An 18,523-nucleotide genomic window follows, 5' to 3' on the forward strand; every position below is an offset into this window, starting at 1 on the left:
AGAATCGTAGAGTTGGAAGGAAAATGCTCCCGTTTATAAAATCTGGAAATCTAACAGAAGGGGATGGTATCCTGATGTTCTAGAATTCCTGTTCCCCTAGAACAGACATGTCCAAAGTCCGCTTCGGGGGCCTAATCTGGCACGCTGGTCGGTTTAATCTGGCCCCTGTGGCAGTTTATTTCCTGGGGGAAATCCTAAAAAAACTTTAACAATAAAAGAAGCTCAATAACTTCAATTCTAAGAAAAGAAAAGCTCAGCAACTTCAATCCTAAAAAAGGTCAATAACTTTGGTCGGCCCCCACGGCCCTTCACTTCATCAAATCTGGCCTTCTTTGAAAAAAGTTAGGACACCACTGCCTTAGAACATCAAGCAAGGTGCTTGTATAACAATGCAGGTTTTTTCAAAAGGCATCTGAATCATAGCTAGAAGGGGCAGCGAGGGTCATTTAGTGCAACCCTCTGCAATGCAGGATCTCAACTGGATCACACAGCAGATGACCATCCAACCTCTGCTTTAAAAACCTGGAAGGAAGGAGAGTCCACTGCCTCTGTTGGGAATCTTTTGGTCATGGGTAGGCAAACTAAGGCCTGGGGGCCGGATCCGGCCCAGTCACCTTCTAAACATAGCTGTCAACATTTCCCTTTTTTAAAGGGAAATTCACTTATTCCGAATAGGATTCCTCGCAAGAAAAGGGAAAAGTTGACAGCTATGCTTCTCAATCCGGCCCGCGGACGGTCCGGGAATCAGCGTGTTTTTACACGAGTAGAATGTGTCCTTTCATTTAAAACGCATCTCTGGGTTATTTGGGGGGCCTGGCTGGTGTTTTTACATGAGTACAATGTGTGTTTGTATCACAGCTGTCAACCCTCCCTTTTTTTGCTGGAAATTCCCTTATTCCTGCTGCTTCCCGCAGCTATCCCAGATTGTTAGATATCCCTTATTTTTGAGGCTGCTGATCCCTTATTTTCAAATCTGAAAGTTGACAGCTATGGCTTGTACAGTGGTACCTCAGGTTACAGACGCTTCAGGTTACACACTCTGCTAACCCAGAAATAGTGCTTCAGGTTAAGAACTTTGCTTCAGGATGAGAACAGAAATCGTGCTCCAGCAGGGCAGCAGCAGGAGGCCCCATTAGCTAAAGTGGTGCTTCAGGTTAAGAACAGTTTCAGGTTCAGAACAGACCTCCGGAACGAATTAAGTACTTAACCCGAGGTACCACTGTACTGTACTTAAAATGCATCTCTGAGTTATTTATGGGTCATAGGAATTCGTTCATTTTTTTTTTCTTTCCAAAATATAGTCCGGCCCCCCATAAGGTCTGAGGGACAGTGGACCGGCCCCCTGCTGGAAAAGTGTGCTGACCCCTGCTTTTGGTCATCTCTTCCTGTCAGCCAGTTCTCCCTCTTAAGTAAGGTTTGGGTGAAGGAGGCGGCGAGAACCATGACGAGCTAAGCTTGTCCTCTACCCTCAGCGGCCGCTAGGTGGAGCGCCTGGAACAGCAAGCCCGCTTTCCCTGCGCTGTCATGCGCTTCCCGCTTCAAGCCACCCTTTCTGGACTCCATTTCCCGGTGTGCAAAGCGCCGCCGTTCTACCTTGGAGAGTCTTTCTCCCCGCTCCCCCGCCTCCTGAGGAAAACTGCGCGCGCACGTGCCAGGCGCCTCTCCGGAAGCGCCTACATTTCCCATGCTGCCCCGCGGCCGCCCCACGCGTTTGTGAGGGAGAGAGGGGGGGGGAAAACCCGCGCCGAGGAGGCGCGTCACGTGGCTCGTGCTATATAAAGGGAGGCGCTGCGCCGGCAGCCCTATTGTTATCGCCGAGCCGGAGCCGAGGAGGTCGGGGGTCCTCGCCGCCCGGGGCTGTCGCCTGCCAGAGCCGCCGCCGCCGCCCCCACCGGTTTCCCTCTCCCTCCCCTCCCGAAGCACGGCGCCGCTGCTTGACTACCGTCCCCCCCTGACCCTGGGGGAGCTTCGCCCTGCAGCCCCGGCCTGTGCGGAGGGAGGGGAGGAGGGACCGGCGGGAGGGAGCAGGAGCCCCCACCCGGTGAGTGAGGGGCCGCCGGGCCCGGGGGGGGGCGGGGGGGCAGAGAAAGGAGGCTGAAGGGACCAGGGGGATGTCAGAAGGCTCTTCATCCTCCCTTCATATATATAGAGCATCCCAGACCATAATGATCTCTATACTGTATGTAGATACCTGCATCTCTCTCTATATATATCTATATCTATCTATCTATCTATCTATCTATATAGATATAGATATAGATATAGGGAGCTCCCTCAGCCTTATTCTCCCTCCTTAGATTATTTCTGCAGTTCCTTAATTATAATTATAGCATCCCAGGACCATAATTATTCTGTATATCTGGTTTGAAGGCAATGGATTTGACTCACTTCTTCAGATGAGGGGAGGTCCCTCAGCCTTATTCTCCCTACTTAGATTATTTTGTAGTTGCTTGAGATTTCAGAAAGGGGGGGTGAGAACCCCTTTATCATCCCCTCTTCCTTATCATCTCCTTCCCCATCTATTTCAGTCCCTCCCTGAGGCTAAAGGCTACTTCATGAAGAAGTGATTATTGTCTTTTAACTCTTTTTTTTCACATTGCAGGGCTGGGGGTGGACTTCCACTTTTGGGGGGGTGCAGGGCTTACCTACCCAGCTGGGTTGAACTAGGCCCTGCTCCTGAACATTGCATGCTCTCCCCCCCCCCCCAAATGATGCAGCAGGTTGCTCCTTTCCCTCTGTCTCGCCCCTCCCTCCCCGCCATAATCACATCTTAAAAGATGTCTTTTAATGCATGTGAAACAAAGAGAGAGCTGTTGTGTCTTATCCTGAGCTGCATTAATATCTTTGAAATTGCTAAAGAATTCAACTTATTTCAAGTTTACCTCAGTAGCCCCCCCCTCCTCCCACACAGGTGTCTTGCCTCTAGTTGCTGCTTTGGTAGATGTTCATCTATCTCAAGAAGAACTCAGCAACTATCTCTTGGTACAGCAGCTATGCTAATGCACACCCAAGCTGGGCTGATTGAAAAGGGCAGGTGCTTCTGAAAATAAGTATTTTGTTCTTCCTTATGGCATTGAGACCTTTTGTGGTGTAGAGTAAGGACTTAATCTAAGGCACTGTACCGTTGGTTTGAGGTGGGGCTTGCGGATATGCGACTAGAGAATCTTTGGGGCCTTCATGTGATGCTTCTTAGATTAGCTTCATGGCTATTCAATCAAAGATGGATATGTATGCTGTTCTTGGTTTTGTGGCCTAGAACGGGGAAATGTTATATTGGCTTACTGGATGAGATAAGAATATGACATTCATGGGGGACTCTTTCTGCTTCATTGATGGAGTTCAGAGTGATGTTTCGGACATGTCAGGCAGTGATCTTTTATTCTTGAGATTACATTAGAAATGGTTTGTCAGAGTCAAGGTGGGCTCATATGCTTTTAGAAGTTTAATATTAAGAACAGTAGAATGGAAGTTTGGCCTTGAAGATCAAGTGTTTTAACGTCAGTTGAATCCCAGGCAATTCCTGAATACAATGTGTATTACTTTTCTTCCCAGCATTTGAAGGCTCTTGTAATTCTTTTCTTTAGAAGGTTCTGGAAAGTCTCTCTCTTTCCCCGCCTTAGATCGTCCACCTCCCCATGACCAAGCTATGGGGTCAGATGTGCGATACCCTATTAGTTATTTTTAGCAAGAGTGAAGGTCATGAGAAATGGAATGGCATTGTCTTACTGAGTTGCTGGCACTTCCTGAGTTCTTTCCTCCCCCTCTTTCAATGTGATACATTAAAGGTCGGCTGCCCCCTTTCACTGGAATGCTGCACTGGATAGATTCTTCTGTGTGTATTTTGATGAGGTTTGTATTTTGATGAAATTTTCCTTTCTGTAATGGAGCTGGGGGTGTGAGGAAAATCTTAATATCTTGAAGAGTCATTTCGTTAAGCCTGGAAAACACAGTGGCCTCTTACCTCAGCTTGTCATTGAATGTGTTGGAGCCAAGTGCGTAAAGGTAGATTGAAATAGGCTCATGATTAAGGTTCCCCAAAGGTATTGGCAACACAAAACGCAGCCCAGTCACGAGACGTTGCATGAAAGCCAATGGTATATTCAACCAAAAGCATAGACTTCTGTATAGGGCTCCACAAAGTTTGAAAATTGCTCAGCCCTGCATGAAGTGATGGAGAACTTGAGGGAGTGGCAGTGGTGGTATTTCTCATACATGGCATGAAGTGAGAAAATTTCCCCCTCCTCGCCTCCCACATTATGAGTGTTCAGTTGTGGGTAGAGAACTCTGGGAGGGTTTTCCTGCCACGCTTGTGCATAAATACATTTGCCAGGGAACTGATTCCCTGATTGCCAGTGACAACAACCTAATAAGCCCTGTGGGCATAATACAACCATCATCAACCTCGTGCCCTCCAGATATTGCACTCCATCAACTGTAGCTAGCATAGCCAAGCCATTGGTCTGGGATGATGGGAAATGTTGTCCAACAGCGTATGGAACCCACCACGTTAGGAAAAGCTGGTATATAATAGCTCACGCGTCTGCCTCCAAATCCTCATGTTGATGTCCCAGAAAAGTCAACCATACGTACTGCTGATTTTGAATTAGTAAAATACTGTACAGTCGTACCTCGGCTCCCGAATGCCGCAAACCCGGAAGTGAGTGTTCCGGTTTGCGAACATTCTTTGGAAGCCAAACATCCGGTGGGGCTTCCACGGCTTCTGGTTGACTGCAAGAGCTTCCTGCAGTCAATCCTAAGCCGCACCTTGGTTTCCAAACGTTTTGGAAGTTGAACGGACTTCCGGAACTGATTCCATTCAAATTACAAGGTGCCACTGTACTGTGTTCAAGTGACTCTTCAAGATGTCGGGCTTATAGTAACAATAAGTGATTTTAATGCCATGTGTGTCTATACTCCTGCTTTTTAGAGTTGGACACTTGCCTATTCTGTGTATTTGCCCAGTGTAACCTGCTGAAGCATGGTGATAAGAGTTCATAAGAGGATACATGAGAATGATTATGTGATAGTTTGGGAGGTGATGTTAGGCCCAGTAAAATGGTCCTAGAGTAGATGAGGGAACAGCTTGCCTTGGAGTTGAACCAAAGACGTGTCTTCTTTGCCTCAGAACAAGTGATGTCATAATGACTTTTCAAGAAGGTTATCTTTCAGAGTCTGATGTATGAAAAGTCTGAATTATGGTGAGAACATAGAAGAGGCCACAAAGAAACATAGCTTTAACCGAGCCAGAATTCTTCTGTAATAGTTTAGGATGGTGCATTTCACACTTGCTAAAAACAAAACTCTCATATAGCATATCTGCACTTGAGAGCAGATTCAAACATAGTATTCTTACCCCAGTGGTATGAAATAAAGAAGTCACTTTTTACATGGATGAGCAATAATCTGCTTCTTATTTATTCCACAGCATGTTCCATTGCTGCCAAATGAATGGTCTGAGTTGTCTGTCATCCTCAGTTACAGAACAGGCTGATTCTGACTAGTTCAAGGAGTGCAAACAGTGTTGGAAACAAAGATATATAAGTTAATTGCCAAATGGCATCTTAATCCTAAATTATGGTCACCACAATGTAATGCCTATGTGCCATTTTCCCTCCCTGAAACATTATTACTATTATTATTATTAATTTCATGTCTATGTCATTTTATATTATAAAGGGGGGAAATCTCAAAGCTGTTTACAACACATTAAAACATTAAATAAAACAACCCAGAATAAAACAAATTCAAGCTTCAAGGAAAATATAGCAGATCTGTATCTAAGTGACATTTTGCTTTCCCCATATTTATTTAGCTACTTAATTTATATAGTTGCACCATAGCAGAAGCACTCTGAGAAGCCAGTGTGGTATAGTGGTTAGAGGGTCAGACTAGAACCTGGGAGATCAGGGTTCAAATCCCCACTCAGTCATGAAGCTGACTGGGTGACCTTGGGCCAGTCACAGCCTCTTAATCTACCTCACAGGGTCATTGTAGGGATTGATTGATTGATTGAGGTGAACCATGTCGTCCTTGTACGAAAAAATGGGATATAAATGCAATAAATAAGCTATTCTGCTGACCTGCTTATGAAAGCTGGAGGAGCCAGCCAGATGGAGATGTCATTCGCCACTCTGCCATCCATAAATCTCCACATGGTCGCAATTGGATCTGCGCCAGTCGCAAAATGTGCCTGGCACCTGGGGAATTTTAAACTCTGAAAAAGGACTAAAGACAAGTTAACCCTATTAAAAATATGTCTGACCTTTGAACCCCCCTGAAATAGAGAAGAAGCATCAGGTCAACAGACATGATGCAATTAAAAATAAATATTGAGAAAAAAATTGTAGATGGGTTAACCAGAAAATTCTCTCTAAATGCAATATAGTTATCAATAAAATTTTTACTAATGGAACACAAAATCAAGATTCATTCCTGCCTTTCTTCCAAAGCTCTCAAGAAAGGGTGTGTATGGTTCTCCCTTCTCTCTCTCTCTCTCTCTCTCTCTCTCTCTCTCTCTCTTTCAATCACAGCTCCCTTAGGTTAGGCTGAGAGAGAGCAGCTGGCCCATGTTTTACCTGGTGGGCTTTGTGACTGAGCAGGGGTTTGAACTCTGTGCTCCCATGCCCTTGTCCAACTGTTTCCTAAGCAGTGCACGCTTAAACTAGTTGCAATAAGACCATGGTCATGATTGTCCTCCGATCTCAGTTGTAGATTCAGCTCACAAACGTTATTTAACCTATGTGATTAACCTATTCTCTGGAGTATGGTGAGAGGGCGATCCGATGTTGTCGCTTAGAAGCTGTGTCTTGTTATCTGAATGACTTAATTGGTTTATAGTGCAGCAAAACACATTGACTGGGTTCAGGCAAATGGGCTGAGAGATAAGTGAGCCTTGTTGCCTACCCATGCATCCCTAAGTCTCCAATTAACAGTAACCTCCTCTTGAAGCATGGTTACCGCCTTTGGAACAAACCGGGATCTTAAACCATGGTTTGATGTTGCTTTTAAATCCTGGAAGAGGGAGGAGAGTAGGTGCTGTGGGTGCATGCATAAGGCTATCTCAGCTTCTTAAACCAACATGACCACCTGAACCTAGCTGCGTAGGGTCACACTTGCAGTTGCTTATCATTTTGCTACTCCCTCCTCCTAGTTTATTTCTTTGGAAATTTGTAGATATGTGCAGAGCATGTTATTTATTGCTCCTCTTCCCCTATTCAAAGTGCGGCGACATCCCCTCTTGTGACATTCTTGGAAGTTGGTTTCAAATCCTAGCGTACACATTTGAAAAAGGAACTCTTTGTTTTGGCAGAGCCCTTGGTGCCTTGACAAGAGCTTGTGTGGTCCACTGGGTGTGCATTCAGTGTTGGTACTGGGTCTGGACGAAAGCTTATTTTGGATTCCACCCATAGACAACAGGATAGCTCTGTGCTCAAAGCAACCTGACCAGACCTGTCCCTCAAAAATAATGGCTTTTTCAATTTGTTCTGTAGGGTATCTGTGTTCTGGTCAGTATTTAATTGCCTTGTACAGTGGTACCTCAGGTTATATATGCTTCAAGTTACATACGCTTCAGGTTACAGACTCCGCTAACCCAGAAATAGTGCTTCAGGTTAAGAACTTTGCTTCAGGATGAGAACAGAAATCATGCTCCGACGGCGCGGTGGCAGCAGGAGGCCCCATTAGCTAAAGTGGTGCTTCAGGTTAAGAACAGTTTCAGGTTAAGTACGGACCTCCAGAACGAATTAAGTACTTAACCTGAGGTACAACTGTACAGAGCACCATCCACACTACTGACCCTACAGTAGCTTGCAATAGGAACATTATAGTGTTGTTGCTTTGGGATATTCCCCATGTTTGTTTGTTTTTATGGCAGGAGAGCAGTAAGTATGGGGTACTTGCAGAGCCTCTACGTTCCTCAGCATCTTCAGATGACATCACCCAATACTAGTGCAGTTTGCGTCTCTCTGCAGTGATGGTGCCATGTCATTCTGGGCACCATCACTTCTGCTGTATATGTGGTAACTTTGTGAAATTGGACACTCGGGGAATTCTTGATGAGGTTATTCTATTGCAGAGGTTATTCTATTGCAGAAGGGTATGAGATCACAAACAGCCTGATTCTCCACCCCACCCCACCCCCCGCCGCCAAGAAAAATGCAGTTTAAGAAAGAAGATATGTACACTCCCTTATTTCAGAGGCTCACGCCAGCTTTCTTTGATGATTGACGGTTCTTAATTTTTCAAAAAAAGCTGTGTCTTTGATTTACTTCTGTAGAGTCCCAAAATAGCCTGAGCTGTTTGCAGCAATACAGAGGGAGTTTGTGCTAGTGGGAGCCCCAGGCCTGCAGATGGGGCCATGTTGTCGTCCCTGGGTCCTCCCCTCGTTCGTGGGCTTTTGGCTGTGAGGAAGGGGCAAAGGCTCCCTGCCGTCAGTGTTGCAATTGACTGGCTAAAGCTGGGCTTCCCGGGGTTCATGTGAGCGCCACAGGGCACTCGGATGCCCCACTTTGGCACCCACCTCTGGCCCCTCCCTTTAGACTTCATTGGGCAAGGCTAGAATGAATCATGTAGAGACACAGTGGGCAGCCTCCCTGGCGGATGAGGGCCTTCGGTTCCCACTAGTTTTTGATTTACAGTGGATTCTTGGGTTGCGAACGTGATCCGTGCGGGATGCATGTCCGCAACCCGCAGCGGCACGTCTGTGCACGCATGGGTTGCGATTTGACACTTCTGCACAAAGCGCAATTTACCGTGTCTGCGCATGCGCAACCGCCAAAACCCGGAAATAACCCGTTCCGGTACTTCCGGTTTTTGGCAGTCCGCAACCCGAAAAAACACAACCTGAAGTGTCTGTAACCTGAGATATGACTGTATTTCTCTCTTGGCATGCAGTGTGCCCTGGCATAAAGGTAAAGGTACCCCTGCCCGTACGGGCCAGTCTTGACAGACTCTAGGGTTGTGCGCCCATCTCACTCAAGAGGCCGGGGGCCAGCGCTGTCCGGAGACACTTTCGGGTCACGTGGCCAGCGTGACAAAGCTGCTCTGGCGAGCCAGAGCCGCACACGGAAACGCCGTTTACCTTCCCGCTAGAAAGCGGTCCCTATTTATCTACTTGCACCCGGGAGTGCTTTTGAACTGCTAGGTTGGCAGGTGCTGGGACCGAGCAGCGGGAGCGCACCCCGCCGCGGGGATTCGAACCGCCGACCTTTCGATCGGCAAGCCCTAGGCGCTGAGGCTTTTACCCACAGCGCCACCTGTGTCCCTGGTATTTCTCTCTTGGCATGCAGTGTGCCCTGGCATACAATCTTACAAATTTGGGCAAGAACCATGTATTTGGAGCCTTATTTTTGTAAATTGTCATCTCATGAGCGTAGCCAGGATTTATGGTGGGGTGGGGTGCAGAACCTCAATTAAGTATTTTGTATTGATTTACTTGATTTAGAGGGGGCAGCTCCGCCCCCCGACCCCACTCATGTATCATCTCTTGGTGGGGTGTTTCCTTTTTTTAATTCCATCTCTCTCTGCCTCCCTTTAGTAGAGAGAGTCCCAATAGGTGAGCCTTGTATCCCTTCGTCTGTCAGTCTGCTGTGACAGTTTACTATGAGATAGTAGGTAGCACCGTGATTTCAGTACGTTCTAATGTCAGCGTTTGCTGGAGTTGCTCTTCCAGTGAAATTAAGGTCATGGCAGGAAGCTTGCACTTTCCTGTCTCTGTTTCAGGTTGCCTGCAAACTCTGGAAGACAATACAGCATTGCATTACATGGAGAACGGCCTGTGTGCGAGCACTCTGCGTCGGCTTTGTTCACATATGCAAGGAGCTTCCTTTTAAAACCGAATACTGGCATTACGAAAAGAAATTGCAATATGCCAATCACAAGAATATATCTAGAGAGTCTCCTGTCTTATATCCCCAGCTTAGAAGGAGGATTTTAGACCGGGAGTTATTTTAAAATGGAGATCATCTTATCTTGACAAAATGACTTTTAAAATACGTCTCGGAGTTTGCAGAATGATAATCACTGTAATGGAAGCCTTGACATTGCCAACTACAGCTCATGAAACCTTCCTTAAAGGGAAGGGAAGGAGGAAACAGTCAACCCCTTACCCATAATAATAATAAAGTGTTTTTAAAGGTTGGTGGAGATATACACGGGACTTGCCTCTTGTGTGTTAGGCAGACTTCCCCCTTCCCCTCCTCGGTTTCAAAGTTAACTATCTTCAGATTTGCTCCTGCGTATGTGTGTGTGTGTTTGCTAACAGTACTTGGGGCCAAACCATGATTAGAAGCAGGTTTGCATAGTGCTTTTAACCATAGTTCCAAAACTGTGAAAGGGAGGGGAGCACTGGCGGTGTGGGTGAACCTGAGCAGGGCTGCTTCTTTTTCTTTCCATCATAGCTTAGAGGCTGGACAGAGTTGCATCTGTGCCAGGCCTCAATAGGTGACAAGCCCTGTGCAATCCAGTTCTGAACTGGGACCAATTCAGCCAGCTATGGAAGGCTTGTTATTTTGGGGTGTGCTTTCTGGAAGACCACACCTTTTCATTTTGCCTTCCTTGCTTTTGTAGTCTGGCATTACACATCAGGATGGTTATTAAAGCTTGTATTTCTGGGAAGTTAAGCAGTGACGATTTCGCAGAGAGCCAGTGTGGTGTAGTGGTTAAGAGCGGTAGTCTTGTAATCTGGGGAACCGGGTTCGCGTCTCCGCTCCTCCACATGCAGCTGCTGGGTGACCTTGGGCTAGTCACACTTCTCTGAAGTCTCTCAGCCCCACTCACCTCACAGAGTGATTGTTGTGGGGGAGGAAGGGAAAGGAGAATGTTAGCCGCTTTGAGACTCCTTAAAGGGAGTGAAAGGCGGGATATCAAATCCAAACTCTTCTTCTTCTTCTTCTAAGATGGGAATGGGAGAGAACTGATAAGAAAATGGAGAAAGTAGCAAGATGTTGCCAGGAACACTTGCAGCTGGAATGAGTTTCCTCTAAGGATGAAGGTTTGAAACCTGAATTGCAACCAATTACTAAGGGGGATTGTTGAGTGCTTCCTGCAGGCATAGGAAACTTCTTCATATTGAGTCAGACCGTTAATCCAGCTAGCTCAGTATTGTCTACCGTCGCAAGCAATGGCTCTCCAGGGTTACAGCGCAAGGGCCTCTTCCCAGCCCTACCTTGAGGTGCCAAGGATCAAGAGATCTTCTGCATAGAAAGCAGATGCTCTACCATGAGTATATGTGATTGGGAAGACTAGCAATTGTTTTGAATCCAGCCTAAAATGCTGCCAAACCCTGTAGTTCACATGCTGAAAGTGCTGAGGCTACATTGGTTTCCTCTGGTTGTATGCTGGGGCAGTCCAGAAGACATATCGGCGATTGGCTTGATATTGGCCCTGGCAATGTGTAGTCTCTGCAAATTGGCGCTTTCTGTTATGGGATGCTTTCGCATTCTTCCACCATAGTATTGAAACCAGCAGCTGATGAAACTGCTAAACAGACACATGTTTCAACAAGGCAGAGGGGATGTTTGAGCTGTGTGTGAAGTATAACTGGGGTGGGGGGCAGTGATGGAGATGGGGAGTTCGGGTTGGTAGCAGAGTAAAGCTTGACAGCCTGTTTTATGGAAGGAAGAGAGCGAGGTAGCCTTGCGCGTAGAGAATAGTGTTCAAGTTGCAAAGTCTGGCGTGGGAGAAAGGTGCAAAGCGAAAAGTACATTCTGTGGAGCAGAGTGTGTGTAGGGCAGGGATGGGGATCCTGTGGATCTCTTGGATGTTCCTGGTCTAGAACTCCTGTCATCATTGGCCAGGCTAGCTGCAGCTGATGACGGGAGTTGGAGTCTAGCCACACTGAGAACACCACAGGTTCCTTAACCCTGATGTACGGGAATAAAAGGAGGTAGGAGACTCTTGAATGTAATCACAAAGAGTCATTGAGCTGTTAAAGTACCAAGGTAGACTTAGGAAAGAGTAAAGAGCGCTGAACCGAAAAGACACACGCACGCACACACACACCGGTTCTCATTTCAGTCAATTGATTGTGAAGGATGAAATCTGTGTACTACTTTCAAAAGTACAGAACAGCGTCAATTGAAATAAAAACGACCACAAACTTGAGGACTCTTTTGTGGTGGAGGTCAGAGAGCAGCAATCCCCCTCGCCGCCGCCACGTAAGCATGGTCTACGAGGAAAAACAGCCCTTGCAGGCATTGAGTCATTTTCAATACACATAAATTTATCCCTGGAGTAATCCGAGATTGACTTTCTCTTGACTGTCCTGGCTCCTTTACCATGGCAGAGGTGTTCAGTAGCATCTGCGCCTGGAGAACAGGATCTCTTGCTTCTCTGGGTGAAATATGTGTCCTAGGGCAGCGGTGCAGATGGGAGCTGTAGTTCAAAACCAGATTGGCAAAGGCTGCGCTAGAGGGTGTAAAAGCAGCTCACTGCTCCCTCCCAGTAACACCACATTGTGTCCAAGCTTGTGCCAGTTCCTGTCTTCAGATGGGGTTGGGGGTCAGTAATTAAAAGGCTGCAAGTAGGAGTCTTGGCCTCCCACCCCCCACTTCTCTTTCTCTCCCCCTTTTGACTGCAGTCAGTGGTTTAAGCTCCTTGTTTGACTGCCTCAATTATGTGATAGGGCTACTCCTACATGCATTTCTCTGCCAGAACTTTGCCAGTGGTCCTTAACTGCTTGAATCTCTTTCTTGTTTGCTGCGTTGTGTGTGAGATGTCACCGGGGTTGGAAGTCTGCCCACTCGCATACCATTGCAAGAGAAGTTATGAGGTAGGGGGAGGATCACAAAGTTTCTTGCATGTTTTGTTTAATGCTATATCAGTCACTTTTTGCAGAGAATTCAGTTAATAAATCTATACGTAAATTAATTTGGGGCTGGCGAGAAGTTTGCCATCCATCAAGCATGCAAGTTGTAGCATAGTGGTGCTTTTTTCCACACAGCTCATTTGCAGAGGGTTGGAGAAGAAGGTAGATGACTAAGCAAGATGACTTTTTAGCCCCCCCTAATTTTTTTTCATTCTGATTTTCAGGGCTGCTTCTCACGTGTTGGATCATCATTTTATTTCTGTAACCTGATGATTTGCTGCTGAATTTGTGAGCTAACAAGGTTATGTCAGTTGTATCTGTGTAGTTAGTTCTTGCTTGCGCATGCCAGTCATCACCAGTGCCTGAGAGGAAGGATCATGACACTCTGGCTGCAGTGTTTCTGCGCTGGCTGTTCCGTGCAAGCATTCTGCCTTCATTTTTAAAATATAGCTTCAAAAATTTCCATGGAGCAACAGCAAAACTAATGCCACATTTGCTGGCAAGGGTGAGTTCAGCCATAGTAGACTGGTGACTGGGAGTGGCCGCCAGGACCACATAACACCGGTTCTGAGAGATCTGCATTGGCTCCCAGTGCATTTCCGAGCACAATTCAAAGTGTTGGTGCTGACCTTTAAAGCCCTAAACGGCCTCAGTCCAGTATACCTGAAGGAGCATCTCCACCCCCATTGTTCAGCCCGGACACTGAGATCCAGCGCCGAGGGCCTTCTGGCGGTTCCCTCATTGCAAGAAGTGAGGTTACAGGGAACCAGACAGAGGGCCTTCTCGGTAGTGGCGCCCGCCTTGTGGAACACCCTCCCATCAGATGTCAAAGAGATAAACAACTACCTGACATTCAGAAGACATCTGAAGGCAGCCCTGTTCAGGGAAGTTTTTAATATTCAATGCTGTATTGTTTTTAACACTTGATTGGGAGCCGCCCAGAGTGGCTGGGGAAACTCAGCCAGATGGGCAGGGTATAAATAATAAATTAGTAGTAGTAGTAGTAGTAGTAGTAGTAGTAGTAGTAGTAGTAGTACAAGTGTGCTAAGTGGCACACAGCAGAGTGGAAATAGTGTATGAACGGGATACCTTTTCTCAGCATGCTTGCAAAGTGCAGGGGCCCACATGTGCTGCCAGGATTTCTTGTAAACAAAGGGAACCTTCTCAGGTGCCCAATAGCAAATAGTTCCATTGAGGTAGACCAGTTGACACATGTGTTGCTCAGCCCAGACTGTTTCAGTTTACACATAACTCTTGCTGGTAGGAAATCCTTGAGGGTGATGTAAACCTGCATTCTGGCAGCTCTCCACCCACATCACTAATGAATTGACATAAGGACTACTAATGTGACAAAGGTGAGTTGCAGCAGCGTGTGCCTGCTGCATTCTGTTCTGCCCTAAAACGCACGTGCAGAGCCAATGATGTGAGTTTTATTGGAATAGCAGTAACCAAAGTCAGTAAAAAAAAATTTTTTTTTAATGCTAGACCAATTTTAAAGTGGTTTGCTAATGAAAGAAGGCAAGGGATGTCTCATCTGTCCTGTTCACAAATTTGTTTGAGTCCATAGATTTTCCTGTGTGAATGAGTTTCGTAGTCCAGAAGGTGGAGAAAGGGGTGTTTAAAAAACTTACCCAGGCTGACCAGTGTTAGAAACTCAGATACCTAATCTAAACCTGAGCAACTTGTACCATCAGGAGGCTCTTCATAATTTTTATAAGTCAAAATTCGCTTTCTCGCAGTTAGAAGCCATTAGCTTGGGTCCTACCTGTGGTAGCAACAGAAAACAAATTTTCTCCTTCGTCTGTGTGTCAACCCTTCAAATATTTGAAGGCTGCTATTGCACTGTCTCTTTTTTGTCTAATAATATGCAGATCCTTCCACTTCATTACGTATATGGCCTCCAGGTACTCCCTCCTCAAATCATTTCTTTTGCCTTTCTATGGACATGTCCCAGTGCTACATAAACGATCATGATTCATTTATATAGTTATCCCAGATATACAAGAAGGCCTTCTGTAGCCAATGGTGACCATATAACCCTGTCAAACCCTTAGTCTTGTGGGTCTAATGGATGAATGAGACTGGCTTTCCTGTACGTAGCTCTGCCTTGAATGGGAAAGGTGGACAGCCTGTGTTCCCTATAGACCTGGAGGCAAGCAGGCTAGAAAGTTCCTTTCAGGTTGAGCGCAATCGGTTGGCTTGGCTTGGCATTGTCTTTTGAAGTTGCCTTCCCCTCTCTGACCCCTGCTTCTCAAATTCCTCCCTACTCCCTAAACAAATTAACTTCCCTGGTAGATTCTTTCTCTCCCCCACCCCCAACTCCCATATCTCATTCTTGTTGCCTCCTTTGTGCCTGACCCGCTGATGTGTTTCACCGGAGGACTCCCACAGTTCACTTCTGTCCTTTCCATCAGCGCTTCCCCCCTGCCCCTGCAACACCGCAGGGTTGCCCTCAACATGTTTGGAATTCCTTGTCATAATGAGAAACAGCTGATTTTCCTCCTGCCCATTGAAACATTTCTCCCTTATGTGCAGACCCTTGCAGGATTCATGTTGCTGCACTCTGGGTGGTTCAGGGGGGGAAGATCATTCAGGTGAGGCTCCTGGCATCCCTAACGTTTGGTAGCTCTGCTGAGTTCTACCGTCAGTCTTTGCGAGGTTCTCAAGACTTTTCTCTGTGTGTGCTCATCACAAAATAGAATGGCAAACAGCAATAGTCAGGGTGGTTCTTGACATCCTAATGGCCTAGTTTGCACATCACAGTAAGCCACAGTATGGCTTACCACGACCACGCAAACATGTTCACACCTGCATTGCTCCTCCTTGGGCTTCTCAGGTCAGCAGCTAAGCCAAGCTTTGGCTGAGCCTGTCACCCAGACCTGGAATCATGGTTAAGGTCCCTCTTCCTTAACCACAACCTGTAGCCATAGGACAAACCTTGGTCATGGACAAGGAGGGGAGACCTTAACCATGAGCCTGGGTTCAGGTGATATTCTGAAACTTTGCTTAGCTGCTGCACCACACTGACCTGAGTGGCTGGGGAGGCCTGGCCAGATTGGCGGGGTACAGTGGTACCTCAGGTTAAGTACTTAATTCGTTCCGGAGGTCCATTCTTAACCTGAAACTGTTCTTAACCTGAAGCATCACTTTAGCTAATGGGGCCTCCTGCCACCGCCGTGCCGCCAGAGCACGATTTCTGTTCTCATCCTGAAGCAAAGTTCTTAACCTGAAGCACTATTTCTGGGTTAGCGGAGTCTATAACCTGAAGCGTATGTAACCCAAGGTACCACTGTATAAGTAATAAATTATTATTATTATTATTTATTACCTAAAAATCTCAAGGAGGGTCAGATCATCTGTGATCTCCTCCTTGGGAACCAAAGCATTTGGTTTCTAAGCCATGGTTTGACTTGGCATGTCTAGTGAATGTGGCTAATCTCAAAGAGCTTGGCAGAAAAACTTTCCTTTGCAGGGTACGTTGCAGTAGAATCAGTGCTATTTTTCTAGAAAAAGAGGTGCTGGACCTCACCATGAACTTCTCCCTTGTTCTCTTTGAATAGCAATGGTGCCCACCTGAGACCTGCTGAGCTCCATTGAGTTCTGGCTGAAAAATTGCCCTGCATGTAATACAGTCTTCCGTGGAAGGTGGGGACCCTTATCCACTGACCATAATTAGATGTTTCTGAGCAGAACCAACCCAGAAACCAGAGGCAGCCTTCTCACATTTTGGGTTACTTAAAACTTAATTGTGGGAATCAGTAAGATGGATTCACATCCACTTCCCTAAAGGATATTTAAGGAAAACTAGATTCACCTGCTGAGTAAAAAGCTAAAGGGACCCCTGACCATTAGGTCCAGTCGTGACAAGCTCTGGGCTTGCGGCGCTCATCTCGCTTTACTGGCCAAGGGAGCCGGCATACAGCTTCCGGGTCATGTGGCCAGCATGACCAAGCCACTTCTGGCGAACCAGAGCAGCGCACGGAAACACCATTTACCTTCCCACCGGAGTGGTACCTAGTCATCTACTTGCACTTTGACATGCTTTTGAACTGCTAGGTTGGCAAGAGCAGGGACCGAGCAACAGGAGCTCACCCCGTTGCAGGGATTCGAACTGCCGACCTTCTGATCGGCAAGCCCTAGGCTCTGTGGTTTAACCTACAGTGCCACCCGTGTCCCTCACCTGCTGAGTAGAAAAGGTGATTCTACAAGATCGTTACTCCAAAGCAGTCATTCTGAAACTCTGCCATAAGAACGTCAGAGCCCTGCTGGATCAGGCCAAAGGCCCACATAATCCTACGTCTTGTTCTCCCAGTGGCCAGCCAGGTGCCTATGGGAAGTCTGAAAGCATCAGCACTTTCCCCATTTGTGATTCCCAGCTACTGGTACTTGGATACAGTGGTAGTAGAGCCATTGTGCCGAGTAGCCATTGGCAAGTCTTAACCTCCATGAATTGGTTCAATCCTGTGACATGCTGTTGCCTATTGGGCTCGTCTGCCACAATGGTCCCTCCAAGCCATGAAAGAAGTCGACAGCAACTTGCTCCCTGCGCTTAACAAATCTGTTGAGAAATCTTAAAAGGCACAGATGTATCATCACTGTGTTCCAAATTGCTTTCCTACCGGCTCTAATGAGTTTTACGTACCGAACTATAATGAGTTTTACGTACCGAAAGAAGGTTGCCCACAGAGGGAGAAGGAGAAAGTTGAGTGTGACAGTTCTTGTCTCAATTTTTTTCATTTAATAAGATCTCTCATTATTCAGGCTGGGCACTCAATTAGCTAAGTAGCTTCCTTGAAGCATGCAAGTGCTATCTGTGCGCTGTCTCCCTTCCCACTTGTTAATTGCTTGAGTGATGGGATGGGGAAGATATCTGGGAGAAGGGGAGACAGGCAAGTGGTGCCAGAACTGTATGGGGAAAGGGCATCCTGTGACGTGTGGCATAGAAGAGGCAGAGACCGCCTCTCCTGGTATGCCCCGCGGAGGACCTTAAGGTCCATAAATAGCAACACTCTAGAGGTCCCGGGCCCTAAGGAAGTCAGATTAGCCTCAACCAGGGCCAGGGCCTTTTCAACACTGGCTCCGACCTGGTGGAACGCTCTGTCTCATGAGACCAGGGCCCTGTGGGATCTGATTTCTTTCCGCAGGGCCTGCAAGACAGAGCTATTCCACCTGGCCTTTGGTTTGGACTCAGTCTGACCCTTATGTTTCCCTCCCTTTATGTGATCTATAGGCTACTTTTAAAATGAGGCTGCATTTTAAATTGTATTTTAACCTGTATTTTAAATTGGGTTCCCCCCCCTCCCTATTATGTTTTTACTGTAATTTTTACTGGTGTTAGCCGCCCTGAGCCCAGGGAGGGCGGGGTATAAATAAATTTTATTATTACAGTGGTACCTCAGGTTACATACGCTTCAGGTTACAGACTCTGCTAACCCAGAAATAGTGCTTCAGGTTAAGAACTTTGTTTCAGGATGAGAACAGAAATCGTGCGGCAGCAGCAGGAGGCCCCATTAGCTAAAGTGGTGCTTCAGGTTAAGAACAGTTTCAGGTTAAGAACAGACCTCCGGAACGAATTAAGTACTTAACCCAAGGTACCACTGTATTGTTATTATTAAAGTTCTTCTGGCAGTCACATGTGCCACTTCTGAACCAAGACCCTATTTCAGGGGAAGGGACAACTGGAAGTTGCAGTGTTGTTCTCCCCCCAGCTCACCCCAA

General features: G+C 46.7%; 1 protein-coding gene across 1 annotated transcript in view; it reads left to right on the forward strand.

The window, feature by feature from the left end:
* Positions 1-1,798: 1,798 nt before the first annotated feature.
* CSRNP2 (cysteine and serine rich nuclear protein 2) overlaps positions 1,799-18,523 on the forward strand; it is a 38,041-nt gene continuing 21,316 nt past the window's right edge. Inside the window, exon 1 of the mRNA XM_053372540.1 lies at positions 1,799-2,041. The gene's annotated coding sequence lies outside the window, so the exon portion shown is untranslated. The remainder of the gene's footprint in view (positions 2,042-18,523) is intronic.

The sequence above is a fragment of the Podarcis raffonei genome, chromosome 2 (genome assembly GCF_027172205.1).
Source record: "Podarcis raffonei isolate rPodRaf1 chromosome 2, rPodRaf1.pri, whole genome shotgun sequence".
Classification (NCBI taxonomy): Eukaryota; Metazoa; Chordata; class Lepidosauria; order Squamata; family Lacertidae; genus Podarcis; species Podarcis raffonei.